This window comes from Echinops telfairi, unplaced genomic scaffold (assembly GCF_000313985.2).
Source record: "Echinops telfairi isolate 266 unplaced genomic scaffold, ASM31398v2 ScPeMD7_7458;HRSCAF=8496, whole genome shotgun sequence".
Classification (NCBI taxonomy): domain Eukaryota; kingdom Metazoa; phylum Chordata; class Mammalia; order Afrosoricida; family Tenrecidae; genus Echinops; species Echinops telfairi.
In genome coordinates, this window is record NW_022111358.1 from 18,908,722 (window position 1) to 18,917,160 (window position 8,439).

Below are 8,439 nucleotides of genomic sequence, written 5' to 3' on the forward strand. Positions count from 1 at the left end.
TGGGAAGCCGATCGCCAGACAGGTCCTTCTTCCGAGACCCCTCTGGGTGGACTTGCAGCAGAGAGCATCGACTGACGGTGTCACGCAGGGACTCCTATCGATCTGCAGCAGGTGATTGACTCCGAGGCGCCAAACCTAGCAAGAAGATGCTGCGGCACGGCGGGGGCAGTAAGGCACCCTCATTTTCTGTTGTGGTTGCCGCGGATATATAGAGCACAGCGCACACCGAGGCAGCAGTTTCCACCCGACCGGCTCTGTTCTCTGAGTTGTGTAACCTCCTCTGCCTTTTCGGAGTGCTTGCACAATTTGTGGTCACTCCTACGTCTGTGTAGGGGAAGCACCAAATGAGGCAATCTTTCTGGTGAGGGCAAAAGCCCCCGGCAACGGCAGGGCAGACACAAGCCAGTGCTGTTGCCGAGTTCCGGGCAGTCTCCTCCTCGGGCCTCCATCTCCCCTGGGAAGAGCCCCTGCTGGGCTGTCCGAGGCCCTCAGCCTTCCCAGTCTGCCCTGCTTCTGATGTTACATTGCACCTTTGACCTCTGTCCCCAATAAGGACTTAGTGACGGCCAGATGCAGAATCACCTTAGCTGTTTCACGTGCTCCCGAGGTATGTGGTCTGCACGTATTTATTGTTAAGTTTAAGGCTTGCCGGTACTTGGCCGGAGTTTAAGCAAACACCAGCCCTACACAGGGATCTGCTCCTGGTCTCTTGACCACTGTTTAGTGCAGACCCCGTGCAGCGGCCTTCGCTGCAATGTGAAGGGGACAGCCTTTGCACGTGGCTCAGGAGATGCCAGGAAAACGGAGCCTTGGTTTAGAAAGACGAAACGGAGGTGCGAGCAAGAAGCTGGCTGTCCTAAGGAAGGGCTTAGCATTGCTCAACAGTGGCTGCAGGAAAACGTGGCGGTGGAATTTGGAGTGTGGCGTGTTTGTCAGAATTGATAACGGCCATCCTTATCCTGGGATGTTATCAGTAACAAACTGCTTACCTTTAGAAAGAAAAAACGAATACGGTGATAAGATTGGGGAGGTGGGGGTGGGGGGACGAGGAGCAGTCATTCTACAAGTACCCAGAGGAATGGCCAGAGTTCGAGGCGAGGGAACCACTGGCTCTTAAAGGGCAAGTATCCTGCAGTGGACCCGACTCACCCGATGTTGATCTCTCCAGTAACTAACCTCAGTCACCACTGTGCTTAAACTTGATGCTCATGTTCTCCCACCTAGTCCTCCCTGGTTCTGCAGGGATTCCCTGCTTATGTAGTTGTAAGAGCACGCCTTATAAACAAATCCAATCAGATTAGGTCCCCATGGACGCGCTGCTGTAGGTTGTCACGGTGGTTGGTAACCACAGATCCATAGCAGACTGGTGAATCACCATCAGTCGTGAGGCAGCTGCACAGTCATTTGTTACTAATAATAAATGATCGTCATTTGTGAATGATTTACCTCTTTTTATACAGCTCATATCATTCTCACTCCCTGCGACTCCAGTTCTGTTGCTTGCTTACTTGAGACAGAGATGGAGTTCGAGCTAAGGCAGAAAGAATTGCATCTACCCTCGCATGTCTTGGCTTGGCAATTCCATGCAAAGCGCCTACTTGGTGCAGACCCCGTGCCAGGCACAGGGAACATTCGCCTACCAGGATGCCAAGCACTCAGCAGACGTGGCCTGAATCTTCAGTATCATCTGAAGAGGAAGGCTCATTTTTTCATTTTAGACCGTTTCAGCAACTTGGACTCACAAATTCATTTTATAACCGTGCAGAGCTCAAACGCCTCCGAACATGCACTTTGATTCCAGAACACCAAGCTCACTGCCATCGAGTCCATGCTGACCCATAGCAATCCTACAGGACAGGGTAGAACTGCTCTGTGAGTTTCCAAGACCGTAACTCTTTACACGAGTAGAAAGCCTCATCTTTCTCCCTCAGAGTGGCTGGTGGTTTCGAACAGCTGACCTTTGCAGTTAGCGATCCAATCGGCCACCAGGGCTCTTTCTATAAAAATGACAGCCTTGGAAACCTTCTGGGGCAGGTTTACTCTATCTTAACGGACATTGTGAGTCAGAATCAGCTCGCTGGCAACTGTCCTTTTGTTTTCATCCTTGAACAAGCAGGCAGCCCAGGACTGGCCCAGCTCTGTCCACAGGCACAGGGAAATAAAGGCTGAGAAATCGATCAGTAGAGACCAGTCCTTCTGCCTTCTGTCCCCACTCCCATCCACGCCACCCTCACTGCCCTCCCTCCTTGCCTATTCTTCTGCAATGATGCTCTTCCGCTCACCACTCACTGTCACATTGTCTCTGACTCCCTGGGGAGTTCAAATGGCACAGCTGCTAACTGAAATGTGAGGGCTCTAGTCCCCCCTGAAACGTCTTACATGAAATGCCTAGTGACCTAGTTTTCAAAGCTCAGCCACTGGAAACCCTCGGGGGCACAGTCCGACTCTGACACCCCAGGGCTCACGGTGAGCCTCAATGGAACCGCAAGTGAAAAGGCCGAAGCTCCTGCCGCTAGGCACTGCCAGAAGGCCCAGGCCCACCATCCTCAGGCTCAGTTCTCACCCGCAAGTCCGTCTTCTAAAGACGGTTGCTCAGAGCTGCATCAGTGAAAGACAGCAGCACTTCTGGTTCTAATTCTAGCCCGGCCGCTGGCGGGCCGAGAGATCCTAGCCCTCGCTCAGCTCTTCTGCAAAAGGACTGCGTTGAAGTTCATTAACAGCCTTCCAAGGCTCTCTGGCCCTGACAAGTTTGACCCAGGCAGGCTCCCGTTTCCATCTTGACCTTCCCTCTCGCTCTTCGCACCCCGTGCTTCGCCGTGAAACTGTTGGTGACAGGAAAGAGATTTGTTCTGGGAAAATATTGAGAGTTCTAACATCGCCACTGATGGAGGGAGCCCTGAAAGGGAGCTTGACAGAAGGCTGAGGCCTCCCTGGGCGCAGGAGGCCCCCACAAATGCCGCTCTGGAACCTGTTTTCCATCTGGCATTTTAAATAACCGTCCCCATGCCGATGCTTCCCCGAGTCGGGCTTGGTTTTGCGCTCTTTGGAAGGAGCACACAGCGTGACTAGCGAGCGATCCCAGTTTAGGCGTGGGGTGTGCACGCTTTCCTCGGGGTTGGGCGGTGAGAACACCCTTACTGTCCCCAACTGTCAAGACAATGCACTGAGCACCGGCAGGGATCGCTGACACGACACCTGTTAGATGGATGGGAGACTCACAGAAAATCCTTATTTTTTAGTAGAACATTGATTGCCTTTTAGTTCCATCCGAAGTGGATGTCAACTGCATCCCCCCTAAAACTTTTTTGAGAGCGGTTGCAATGGTTAAGAATCTAAATGTGTCTTGTTTTCTTTTAGTTTGGTTTGGTTTTTATTTGTTATTTGGTGTCTGGATGGGCTTAATATTCCATTATCTTTCAATTCCATTTTTCCATGAATTTTTTTAAGTTTCCTCCTACTAGTTAGAACTTATACTCAAAACTAAGAATACGGTGAACCAACCATAAGGCCCTGGGTACCAAAAAAGCCACTGACCAACAAGTCGGAGGTTTGAGTCTACCCAGAGGGGACCTCAAGGGGCCCCGATGGCATAGTGGGTTACTGCTCACCGAAAAGTCAGCAGTTCAAGACCACCAGTCAGTCCATAGGAGAGAGATGAGGCTCTCTGCTCCCATCAAAAGTCCCAGTCTCAGGAACCCACAGGGGCCGTTCTAACCTGCCCTGTAGGGTCGCTGTGAGTCAGAATCAATGCGATGGTGATGAGGGCTTGAGAGGCACCCAGAAGGAATACCCAGCATGCCACTGGACACCCTGCGGGGCACAGCTGTCCCGTGACGCCACGAGGGCCCAGGACTCTGGACTGGCTTCCCTGTGGCTGGTTCTGGTAAACCCCCGGGGGAGAGTGGCCGGCAGCTGGAAGGAGGATGGTTCCACCGGAGACACCGGCCCGAGATGCTCCGAGTCTCCAGTCACCGATGTGCTGCCCCTACTGCCTTACTTCATGATTTCCATGTGCAGGGGTGTCTTCTCACCACAGAGCAGCCACTGCAGCACCTACTGTACCTCTGAGTTCCAGGCAAAAAGAACAAAATGTGTGTGTTTGGGGTGTGGGGGGGTGTACAGCGGAGTCAGCGGAGGGTCACCGGACAACTCTGTTCCTCACATCTCATTGGCTAGAACACAGCCCGGTGCCCACCCTCAATCTGCAAGAGAAATTGGAAGGCGCATATCTGTGCGGAGCACCATGGCATCCCCAGGAAAATGGCGGTTCCATCAGAGAGGAAACAGAGAGGGAGGATCATAGGTAGGCAATTTCCCTGGTGGGCTTATCTCCCCGCCCCCGCCCCCCCCAATAGGTGTTCCTGATGTAAAAATACAAAAAAGAAAAAGAAGGAAAAACTGATGATGATTTTACTGACCCAAAGCCTCCTCCAGGGACATTTAGTGCATGACAGGATTGCCTTTTTAATAATGTTTGGGAGGTTTCTGATTCTGTTTTTCTGGTTATGAAAGGGACGCTTATGCACTGTGGACATCTTGAGAAAATACAACAAAGTCTAGAAAAGAAGAAAGAAATCACCTATAATTCTACTACCCCAAATAATCACCATAATATCACATTGTTTATTTTTCCTTTTCTTTTTAAAAATTTTAATAAATCATTTTATTGGAAGCTCTTATAACAATCCATATATCAATTGTATCGAGCACGTTTGTACATATGTTGCTATCACCATTTCCAAAACATTTTCTTTCTACTTGAGCCCTTGGTATCAGCTCCTCACTTTCCCCCTCCCTCCCCCACTCTCCCACCCTTGTAAACCATTGATAACTTATAAATTATTTTTATTTTCATATTTTACACCTCTGCTATCTCCCTTCACCCACGTTTCTATTATTCATCCCCCTGGATGAGGGATGGGGGTGTTGTACGGCAATCATTGCTTTTCTTCCATTTTTAATGTATACTTAAACATCAAAGCCAAATCCACTGCCACCAAGTAGATTCCAACTCATAAAAACCTTTAATAGGGTTTTCAGGACTGTAAATATTTATAGGAACAGATAGCCTCAATTTCCTTCCTCAGCTGCTGGTGAGTTTGAACTGCCAGCCTGTGGTTACTAACCCAATATTTACCCAACAGTGCCACTAGAGCTCCTGTATTACCTATTTAAAATCACAATACATGTTCGTGTTGGTACATTTTTTTCACTTTATAAATAAATACGCATAAAGTAGATACGACCCCACGCAGTGCATCCCTGGGTCCTTACACTAGAACATTTGAATTGTGGTTGCAAAGCCATGTGGGAAATAGTTGAAGAAGGCAGAGTGAATAGCATGCACTGGGTTCTCCCACACTGCTTCTAGGAACCACACGGCCCACTGAGCCCACACCTCACTCTCAATCTGATATCATATCACAGGCCCTCCTTTCTGTTTTTTTCCATCTCAAAAAAATCAAGAGCCCACGGCCAGAGTCCACATGATTCTTCAGGGTGCATGAGCCCGCTTGCCTCTCCCTACCATGCAGCTCACAGTGCTAGCTTTTCCTCTGCCTTGGAAATACATAGAGGCCGTCCAAGTGAGAAGGGCCACCTGTGTCCTCCGGTCCAAACCCCTCGGGCAACAGCGAAGGCCAGCAGAAAGGAGAAGTGTCCTGCACGGGCACACTCGGGCGTGGGCAGGACCACAACCCAGAGTTTCCACGTGCCTTTCAAGTGACTTTCCACTCTTCTGAGGTGCCTTTGATGATGTGACTAATTGGTACACTTCAAAGTTGTCATGACTCCCACAGAAACACACCCGTAAGATTCCCAGGCTCCCCAGCCCACCTGCAGCTTGGGGCTACAGGAAGGAAGGCCAAGAGGTCTATAACTTGCTCATGGCCCTGTTTCTCAGATAGGCAATTCCACTTAATAGACCTGCATTTACAGAAAGCCAAACCCAACCCAACCCACTGCCGTCGAGTTCTCATAAACGACTCCCCGTCGACTCTACAGGAACCATTTGCTGTTCAGTGCTCACTTTTGAGGTGCTCAGATCTGGCCAAGTGCCATAGGGTTGTGCTACAAGGATAGGATGCCCCCTCCTACACCACCAGAGTGTGGACAGGGAGAGAAGAGACCCACAGGAGCCAGTAGAGCACATGCATGGAATGCAATACCATGTGACCACAAAGGACCCTGGTGGCATCATGGGCTGCCCATTCAGCTGCTAACCACAACATATGTGGTTCAAACCCACCAGCAGCTCCATGGGAGAAACATGAGGCTGTCTACTCTTACAAAGATTTAAAGGCTCAGAAACTCAAAGGGACCGGTCAGCTCTGCCCAGGAGAGTTCATGTAAATTGGAAGCAGCTGCATGGCAGTGGGGTTTTCTTGGGAGCAGATGTGGGTGGAGTAACTCTGCATAAGCAGCCATGGAAAGACGACAATGACAACGTCTTAGAGGAAAATGCAGATTGCAGACGAATGTGATGGTGCGTGTGTGATCATTGTTTCTCTGTTTCCGGAAAATTAAAAAGGGCACACTCACATGTTTACATTTCTATGGAAATGGAAAGTACCTGTGGCTGTCGTTAGGGACCATCAATCTAGTGCTGACTCATAGCAACCCTGGGTGCCACAGACAAAACACTGCCTGATCCTGTGCCAGCCGCGCCATTATGTTTGAGGACCTGTTTGAGCCCCTTGTGGCAACCACGGTGTCAATTCCTCTCCTTGAAAGCCTCCCCCATTTCCCCCATCCCCCTGCTTTATCAAGCATAATATCCTGTTCCAGCATCTGGACTCTCCTGCTAATATGTCCAAAGTACGTGAGACAAAGTCTAGCCATCCAACCTCTAAGGGGTATTTTGTACTTACTTCATCCAACACAGATGTGTTTGTTCTTTTAGCAGAGAATAGTTAGATCAGCGGTTCTCAACCTGGGGGTCGCGACCCCTGGGGGGGTGTCAAACGACCTTTTCGCAGGGGTTGCCTAAAACCATATTTCTGATGGTCTTAGGAACCGAGACATCACTACTCTATCCATCTCCAGGAGGGTCTGCCCACATGCAGATACGCCCATATATGGGGTCACCACAACATGAGGCACTAGGGTTGCGGCATTAGGAAGGTTGAGAAGACTGATCTAGATGAATACAATCAAAACGTTTTAAAGGAGCCCTAGTAGCACACTGGGTTAAGCACTGGGCTGCTAACTCCAAAGTCAGCAGATCAAGTCCACCATCCGGTCCATGAGTGAGAGAAACATGAAGCCGACTGCTCCCGTGAAGATTTACAGTCCCCCACATCCTAGGGGGACACTACAGGCCTAGAGGGTCGCTGTGAGCAGGTATCCATTTGATGGCAATGAGTATGTAGGGCTCAATAGAATTTGAAATCTGAAAGCGGGGGAAGTACCTTTTCTTTCTTGTTTCTGTTTACTGTTTTTGTTCGTGTAAGTTTGCATTGCAATTGTTACATTACAATTTTTCAATAGTCATCATGCCTACCACAGAGTTGTTGTGACAAATAAATTAGATGCTATGAAAGACATGGTTAGTACAGGCAGATAGTGAACATGCAGTAAATACCGGAGATGATTGTCATGATGGTCATGGTGAAGAAGATGAAAAAGAAGAAAGGTAGGGGTACTCTTGCTGAGGCCTGGGGGTGCAGGGGCTCTGCCCTGGACTGCCAACTAACCACAAGGTCAGCAGTTGGGAACCACCCACCCCTCTGACTCCCTTAAGAGTCACAATCTCAAACTGACAGGGGCAGTTCTACCCTGCCCTATAGCATCGCTATGAGTTCGAATCAGCTCCATGGCAGTGAATGCTTGCCGAGACTGTACATTCATGGAAATGATTTCCTGAGAAATTTTACCACCTATTTAGTGCAAACATCTTTAGAAAAAATTTGAAATACTTTGGTCAGCAGTTTCACTTTCAGAAATTTATCCTGCGGAAATAGTTGATCAGGATATAGGAAGTACGCATGAACAAAACTGAACACATGAAAAAAGGTCGGACTTTCAGCCAAACAGACTATAAAGCGAACAATAAGCCCAGGGAGGAGCAGCACAGGGCGCAGGGGCAGCAGAGCTCAGAAGGGAAGCGGGGGCAGGGCAGCAGCGAATACAGAGACGTGAGAAGAATATACTGTTACCTTGGGGGGAGTGGGAGGGTGGGGCTGGGCAAAGTCACAAAACAAAATGTGTATGAGTACAGGGAAAATGAATGTGCCCTGTAAACATTCACCCAAACCAGAATAAAAATTGAATGTCAAAAAATATGACAAAAGGCCTTTAGTGAGCATTTCATAATGTAGCCTTCATGCCAACAGCTGGTGTTGGGGAGCCTCTGCCAGGGACCCAGGAGAAGCAAGTGGTTCCAGCCTGCAAGGATACGGGGAGCGGGTTTTCTCTCGTGAAAACTCAGCAGACAAGAAA